Below are 8,404 nucleotides of genomic sequence, written 5' to 3'. Positions count from 1 at the left end.
GCTATTGTTGAGTCTGGCCTTCCTCGCCGACACGGCGCCGTTGCCATTGATATGGGGTAATTAATTTAAACTTTTTTCCATATTAGATAATGTAATACGTTGTTGTCTGAGGTTTGGGTTTGTTTCTTGAGCTTGACTTACAGAGAGAGGTGAAGCACGGAAATTTTTTCAATGGCATGATCCTCCCATGCTTGATCACGTCCAGTATGCTATTAATGGGGAAAAGAGTGAAGGAGCTTGAGAAAAAGAGGATAGCTTGAAGTAAAAAATTGGAACCATGTCTTTTCTTGCTGCTTGCTGTCAATGTCATCTACCTTTGTTGGAATATAGATATTGGAGAACTGTAGGTCCGAGTGAAGGAAGAAATTAGACCTTTCTGAGTTCAACTCTAGAATTATATTTTAGGGAACTTGATTTTGGTTATGTTTTTGTAAACTCCAAGTTGAACTTGTTCTTATTGAATTTTGGAATGAAAAATTTAATCCTTTGTTTTCTTTCGGTGTTTAGGTTGTTATAATATACTTTGGCATTTTGGACCTCTGTCAAGCAAATCACTCCCAATCCAACACAAGGTATCAAGCATAAGTTCATTTCAAAATCAAACATTCAACACAAGGTATGCCATATTGGACTTCAATATTCACCTAATAGTTTAAATCCAAAAAAACAAACATTAAGTGTTGATTGCACTATTTAATTACATAAATTGTTTAGTACTTATATTTGAAGCATGTCCCTAAAATGTTGGTTGCTTGGTGGCACTTTGCTGATAAAGCACATTGGTTGTCTGGAGTCTTGGGTTGAGGTGGCTCCATTTTGTTCTTGTCTTCTTTGCAACTAGTCAACCTTCTGCTGATGAAGTTGGCTGGATATTACTGCATTCTTCCCTTTCCAATTCATCCTTGGTGGTTTAAAGTCAATGTCACCTGTGACAACTGTTGAGCTCTTTTATCTCCCTTGAGGCATGTATAATTCTTAGAGTGGAACTTAGCAACTGCATACTAATAAATACTAAATTCAATCAATCATACAAATTAACACCTAATGACATTGTTGATATATGTAAACAATATACCTCATATGTCATGACCCCAATAACTTCGTTGTACAAGACTTGCATTCCCCTCATCACAATTAATTTGCCTTTTAGACTAGGAAGCCACTATTGCAGCTGCATAAGACCTTTTAGCACCATTAATACTAGCATTTGGACAAGTAACCCTATTGTTTTACCTTTGATGATGAAAAACTTCATATATATTTGGCATTTGAAAATAAATTACAACTTATCTTTGGAAATTGAAAGAGATCGAAAATGTAAATTGCAAATCATGTCAAATGATAAAATATTTTTTAATGAAAATAAATGTTTTGTGGCATGAAGTTTAAATTGAAAGATAATATTATGCACTTCAAGAAAATTTATTTTAAAATTAAATGATTTAGAATGTCAAAATATTTTCAAAGCATAAACACTCTTCTAACACCAAGGAAAAATATTTTAGAAAAACAGTCAAATAGAGTCAACAATTTTTTAAAAGTATTAACAGTTTTAAGCCTTAAGTGAAAAACAATTGAAAAAGAGTTGACTATTTTTAAGAAAGAGTTACTGTTTTAAGCCTTTGGTGAAAATTAGTTGAAAAAGAGTTTACCGTTTTCGAAAAGAATCAACCCTTTTTTAGTCTTAGGTGAATGGGTTATGCAAAAATTGTCGACCGTTCTTGTCAACTGTTCACCAAGTAATTTTTCACTCTCTATACTTTTCGTGTAAGTTCAAAAAAAGTCGAATGTTCCTGTATAATGTTGACATTCTCTCAAAACTATCGACTTCTTGTTAAAACAGTCGATCGCTCCTATATAATTGTCAACTGGTGCTTTAAAAGAGTCAACCGTTTGCCCAAGCTGAAAAAGGATTTCAGTTTTCTCAATGGAAATTGTCGACCATTGTGAAAAACTATCAACTATTTCATCACTAACATGTTTAATGACTAGTTTTTGCAAGATTTTAATGTCTCAAACGGCTCCAAATAATGACTAATTAATTTAAGCTTAGGAGGAGTTTATAAATACCAGCCCAATGATACACTAGAGAGGTTAATAAATGGAAATGAAGTGATTGGAGCTTACAAGAACTATGCATCTTCACTAGTGTTTGTATTTCATTTTTCTCTCAACCAAGGCTAGATATATTTTGTAATTTCCTATTAAAGTTTTGTTGCTCATTTTAGAGAGATTGTTGTAATTGAGAGTGTCAACTTTGACATTAATCTTGTTGTAATCCTAGTGATTATGCTAGAAAACCTACTTTGGTATAAGTAGAAGGTTTTATATTTCTAACGATTTTACTAGAGGGCTTACTTGGTAAAGTAGGAGGTTATACTGAATTTTAAAATCTCTAGTGGGGAGTTAGAGTAGTAGAGTAAGTTGGGTTGAATCGAATTACTTTAAATCTTTGTGTCTATTGCATTCTTGATTTTTCTATTTTCTAGCTTACAATTCACCATTTTGTTATTTTTATTTGAAAATCTCCACAAATTTTTAAAATTTATAAACATCCAATTCACCCACTCATGGATGTGAGGTGCCATTGATTACACAAAACTAACAAACCATTCCTAAACCTCTTCCAATTGTAGATGGACTCTCACACCATTGATAGGAACATTTTGAGTGGAACTTTTTACTCTAGCCCTACCTATGCTATAATACCTGAGAATTTTTAAGGTTATAAATGGGATTTTACGAAAGGTATAAGTGAAATTTTTGAAAGAGTGGGGCTATAAGGTACACTATCACAGTTTTAAGTGACTGAATCGGCCGTAGGGAGTGCCCCAGACCCTAGATGTTTAAGGAAAATGGAATAGTATTGATAAGTGATTCGAGATATGATTTTAGGTGTCAAAAGAAATTGGATTAAGAACGATTTTTGGTAGAACTGTGGATCAGACTGAAAAACTGAATCGACGTAGAAAACTTTCAAAAAGTCAACGGAGTGTCCTGAGGACCTATATTTTATATGTAGAACAACCCTTAAGCGATTTCGGGTTGAAATGAAAGGACTTAGGGTCAAATCAATCAATCGGGCCTAAGTGTAATTTACTAATTTTGCCCAAGGGAGGTCAAAAAGATGGTTTTTAAGAAATTTCAAGGATGAGGTGAAGGGTATAAAACTTGTGGGCCTTAGTAGTGTTATTGGAAAGATCAAGGGCTTCAAGGAAAGGGGCAAACTGAGATTGGAAGAGACAAAGGGCGTCGCACTGCCACTGCACGTGGAGCTATTTTTCGGTGATGGGATGGCCAAGGGAGGGCTGGGGAAAGTCGTATCTGGCGTGGGGAGGCTTGGAGGCCAAGCCTTGGCCGAGATGTGGTCGTTTTTTGCTATAAAATGGGGGTCGAGGGTTTTGATTTTTAGCACACAAATTGGTTGAGTTTTGGAGCGTTTTTGAAGGATTGGTTAAAGGGCTTTTAATCCTTGCATCAAGGGGGGAATTCTGGAGATTTTGGTGCATTTTGGAGAAGGTTTGAAGCTGGTTCGAAGCTTGGCCGGAAAGCACGAGGCAGACACCAGAGTTACGTATGTAACCGACTGTTTGAGGCTTTTTTCAGTGATGTTTCGGGCAACCAAGGGTCGCATTAGGATCGACTGAGAGAGAGCTTCAAGGGGGTGTGCTCAGATTGAGCATCGGAGTAGTGGACGGCGACCAGAAGCAAGGAAGAAGATTACCGCGTGAGCTGCACGCGCCACCTTTCAAGGGTAGACATGCGGTTGGCACGTGAGGGTGCGTGGGTCAGTGGTAATTTTTGAAATTAATTTTAATATTTTTCTAAAATTATTTTAGGAATTATCATATTGAAAAAATTAGAAAAATATTTGAGGAGATAATTATTTTGGAATTGTCGAGGTGAAAACTAGGAGAAAAATAGAGGAAAATATGAAAAGTTAAGGAAAATAGATTTTGATGTTCCCTTAAATAAATATGGTGTTTAGGGAGTATTGTGGCTAGAGGTTGAGTATAAGTACTGGTGTTTGAGGTTTGACATGCAAATCAAGGTTGTGCACGAGAATCGAGGTATTCTGAATACGTTCGAGGTGAGTGTTCCTACCCTAAAAACTTGGTATTTATTTTACCTAAATGTGTAATGATTTCATGCAAAATGATTTTGTTGCATGCGAACGGTAACCGGTGATGGTTGGCTTCATGTGGGAGGTTCGTCCCAAAATGTTTTATACATGTGCATTGTATTTTATGTAATAAATGATGTTCATAAAATGTTGTTTATATGATGCATCGAGTGGTGATATGTGGAATTGTCATACGTTTTGTGTTGTTCATATGGGACTTCAGGCTGGGATGTTGTTTGGATAATGTAGCCGTAATTCCCCAAAGGTGTTACCGGAATAACGTGTAGGGGTATCTTGTGCTGGTGTGCTTGCCGGGATAGCCGCCTAGGGTGTTGTGCTGGGCCGTATGGCTAGGGAAGTTACACTAGAACGACAGGTTGTCCATGTGAGATACAAGTTGGGAATGGGTAATGTTTACAGAATGCTTTTGAGTGGGAACGTAATCTCTGACGTAGTTGTGGTGAGCTGGGTTCCTACGTTAATATTGACCCTCTTGAGTTGGGAGTGGTAATGATTGTTCCCGAGATGTTAGGGAGATGCGTTGACTTTTTCCCTTTTAAGCTAGCACTGTGTTGTGTTAATGTGTCGGTGTGATGATGTTGCCTTTGGAGAGATTGCTCTTTCCCCATGGTTAGGTTAAGCATTGTGAGGGATTCTCTTAGGCTAGGGCTTGTTAGGTTGTGTCGGTTTGTTTCATGTCTTGCATACATTCATGAAAACGTGTTTTGAACTCTCATTTAGATGGTTCATCATCTAATTTGGATTATGTCCTTAGAATATTCAAACGTTTCAGGTGAAAGCAACAACGCAAAGAGGAAAGGGATTGCCGAGGAGTGACGGCGATTAGAAAACAGTTTATAGTTTGTCGCTTTAAATTATATTGTTCATTTTGATAACATCATGTAAAATGGTGGTTCAACTTTTAAGTCATGAATGAAATGATTGCGGTTATATACCATTTGAGGTTTCAATCTAATTTCCGCATTTGAGATTATTCATCTGTCTTAGTTTATTAATGATTATGAGTTGATATAGTTTGAAGGTGTAACAGGATTGTCAGGGAACGATTTATGTGATAAGTTTCTGTTGGAAAAAAATATATCCTCGAAATCTCACATTATCTAACGCCCTAGGAAAGCGGGGTGTTACATATGTCACTTGGTTGTGTTATATGAACTGAACCTACATTAACAGTAAGGTATATTATTCTGAAAATATAAATTCTATTAGACAATCTTAGGTTTTTTAAAAATGTGTGTAAAGATTAAATAAGCAATATTTGTTATTAGTATTTACTCCATGACCAAACCCAAATACACTTGTATTGAACTCATTTGTTTGACTCATGTTTCTTGATTGCTGGAAATATAAAAAGGATTAAATGCCAGTATGTGTAATGGGAAGTTGATAAGTTATGTTAATGAAGACTTTACCTCGTGATTACTTGAACTTGCCTTGCCAATTAAATGACTTATTGGAGGCTAAAGATATCAAGATACCCAAGGCACCATATGGAGTACTAATGTTTTTTCAAAAGAAATAGGATGGATCATTGGAATTGTGCATTGACTACTGAGCCTTAAACAAAGTCATGGTGAAGAATAAGTATCCCATCCTACTAATTGTGAATCTATTTGAAAAGTTGGGGAGAGCTTGGTACTTTACCATAATGGACCTATAAGTTATCATTAGGTATCTGTCACCAAAGGAGATGAGCCAAGGATAGCTTATATCACCAAGTATAAAGCTTATGGATGGTTAGTCTTGCCATCTGGCCTAACCAATGTTCCAACAATCTACACCTTGATGAACAAAATCTTCAACCTATACCTACACATGTTTGTGGTGGTCTATTTTAATGATATTATGATTTATAACAACACAATGGATGAGTATATGGAGCATCTTAGGGAGATCTTCAAGGTGTTATGGGAGAACAAGCTATATATGAAGTAGGAAAATGCTTATTTGCTAAGGAAAAGGTGTAGTTCCTTGGACATGCCATTGGAGTAAGCCAACTTCGAATAGACACAAGGAATATCTAAGCTACCCATGAATAGGAAGCTCCTATGAAATTACTTGAGTTACTCAATTTTCTTGGCTTAGTTAATTTTTATCGCAAATTCATTTAAGGTTGTTCAGCAAAGTAGCCCCCCTAGCGAATCTTTCAGCATAGCAGGGCCCTAACGAATCTTCTAAAGAAGGAAAAACCCTTGTAGCAGACAAAAACATTTTAGAAGGGATTCAATAAACTGCAGAAGGTTGTGATGGAGAACTTGTCCTAACCCTTCTAAATTACATGGAGCCTTTTGAGGTGTAGACAGATGCTTTAGACTTTGTTATTGGTGGAGTCCTTTGGAAAGAAGCCATTGTAGCCTTCAAGAGTAAATAACTAAACGAGGTTGAGAGGTGTAACCTACATGAGGTCAAGAAGTGTTACATCTTTCAAGAGAATGAGATGGCCATAATTGTGCACTGCTTGTAGACATGGAGGCATTATTTGTTGGGTTCTTACTTCAAAATCATAATAGATAATGTCACCACTAGTTATTGCAAAACAGAAAAAAAGTTAGCCCCCAAGAAAGCTAGGTTGCAAGACTTTCTAGCAAAGTTTGACTATGACCTAGAATACAAGCTAGGTCATATGAATGTTGTGGTAGATGCCCTCAGTCACAAGGGCAAACTATCCCCAATTAACTTGGTTCTAGGGGAAATGATGGTGAAAATCCAAAAAAGCATGGAACATGACCCCATTACCAAGAACCTATTGGAGCTAGCTCAACAAAAGTAGACATAATAGTTCTAGGTAAAAGATAGCATTCTTTACATCAAGAAAGGTGAAGTTTATGTTCGGGTAACTTATAAAGGAATTTGTTAAAGGAGTTTCGTAACACAAGTGGGCTAGTCACAAAGCTTAATGGTGGATTGAGAGAGTTATTGTTGTGTTCTTATTATTAACTATAGATGTGCGATGATGTGGAGTAGTATGTGAATATATATTTGGTATGTTAATAAGATAAGGAAGAGCATTAATTTTCTCATGGCTTGTTTGAATGCTTGCCCATCCTAAAGTTGTTTGGGAAAGTGCCTCAGATTTTATTTCAACGCTACCTAAGGTGGATGGTTATGGCGTAATTCTGGTTATGGTGGATTAGTTTTCTAAATACAAAACATTCAACCAAGTGTTGTCTGATTACAAAGTTCAGAAGGTGATCTTCTTAGTATTTTGACACCTGGCGAAGTATTGGAGCCTACCAAATTAAGACCATCATTATCGATTAAGATCCCCAATTCACTAGCAAGCTATGGATAAAGCTCCTCAAACTCTTAGGCTAAAGCTTCATTTTCCCACAAACTTTCACCCCAACTAATGGCCAGACAAAGAGGGTGATCAGTTCATTGGAGTATTCTCTAAAGCACTTTGTCAATGCCAACTGGCATGATTGGACCAAACTTCTAGACGTGGATCAATTCTTCTACAACCTATAGAAAAACAAGTCCATAGAAAAGAGTCTTTTTGAGATTGTCATGGGCTAGATGCCCATGACCCCATTAACAATGGATCCCAAGTATAGGGGATGGAGTTCAGGTAGGGCTGCAATCGAGCCGAGCTTCCCTAAACTTAGTTTGGCTCGACAAATTTTAGCATTGGCTCGAGCTTGAGCTCGATTAACATTACCGAGCTTAAGTTCAGCTTGGGCTTGGCTCGTTAATTTGATTAACGAGCTAGTTCGAGCTTGGCTTATTAATTCAATTAATGAATTAACGAGCCAAGCCTAAGCTCAGGCTCAGCTGGAGGCTCGAGTTTAGGCTCGACTTGATTTTTTTAAAAATTTTTTGTTTTAAAAAACCTACTATACTTATATACAATAAAAATATCAACCAATAATCAACAAATATTTCTAAATTAACCCAACCTAATAATCAACAAATATAACATCTACATGATAATCGAGTAATAAAAATTTCACAAATTACAATAAACATAATAATACCATTCACCATACAATATGATAATCAAAATACTTGTCTAATTGTTTTCAAAATACAAACATAATCAAAATTATAACACATCAAAGATGTTTTCAATTTAACTTAAAAATAGCTAGCTCCAAATATCAACTTGCAATTTAAAATTGTAATATTAATCAGTAATTACAATTATATATCAAATCACATATATCAACTTACAAAATACCAACACATCAAAAGCCTCCAAGAATAATTCTGATCACTATTATAAACTAATAATTATAATCATTGATTCACTATTATTTAAAA

Source organism: Diospyros lotus, chromosome 5 (genome assembly GCF_014633365.1).
Source record: "Diospyros lotus cultivar Yz01 chromosome 5, ASM1463336v1, whole genome shotgun sequence".
In the NCBI taxonomy this organism is placed as follows: Eukaryota; Viridiplantae; Streptophyta; class Magnoliopsida; order Ericales; family Ebenaceae; genus Diospyros; species Diospyros lotus.
The sequence above is the reverse complement of the archived record's forward strand: the minus strand, read 5'-3'. Positions refer to the sequence as shown.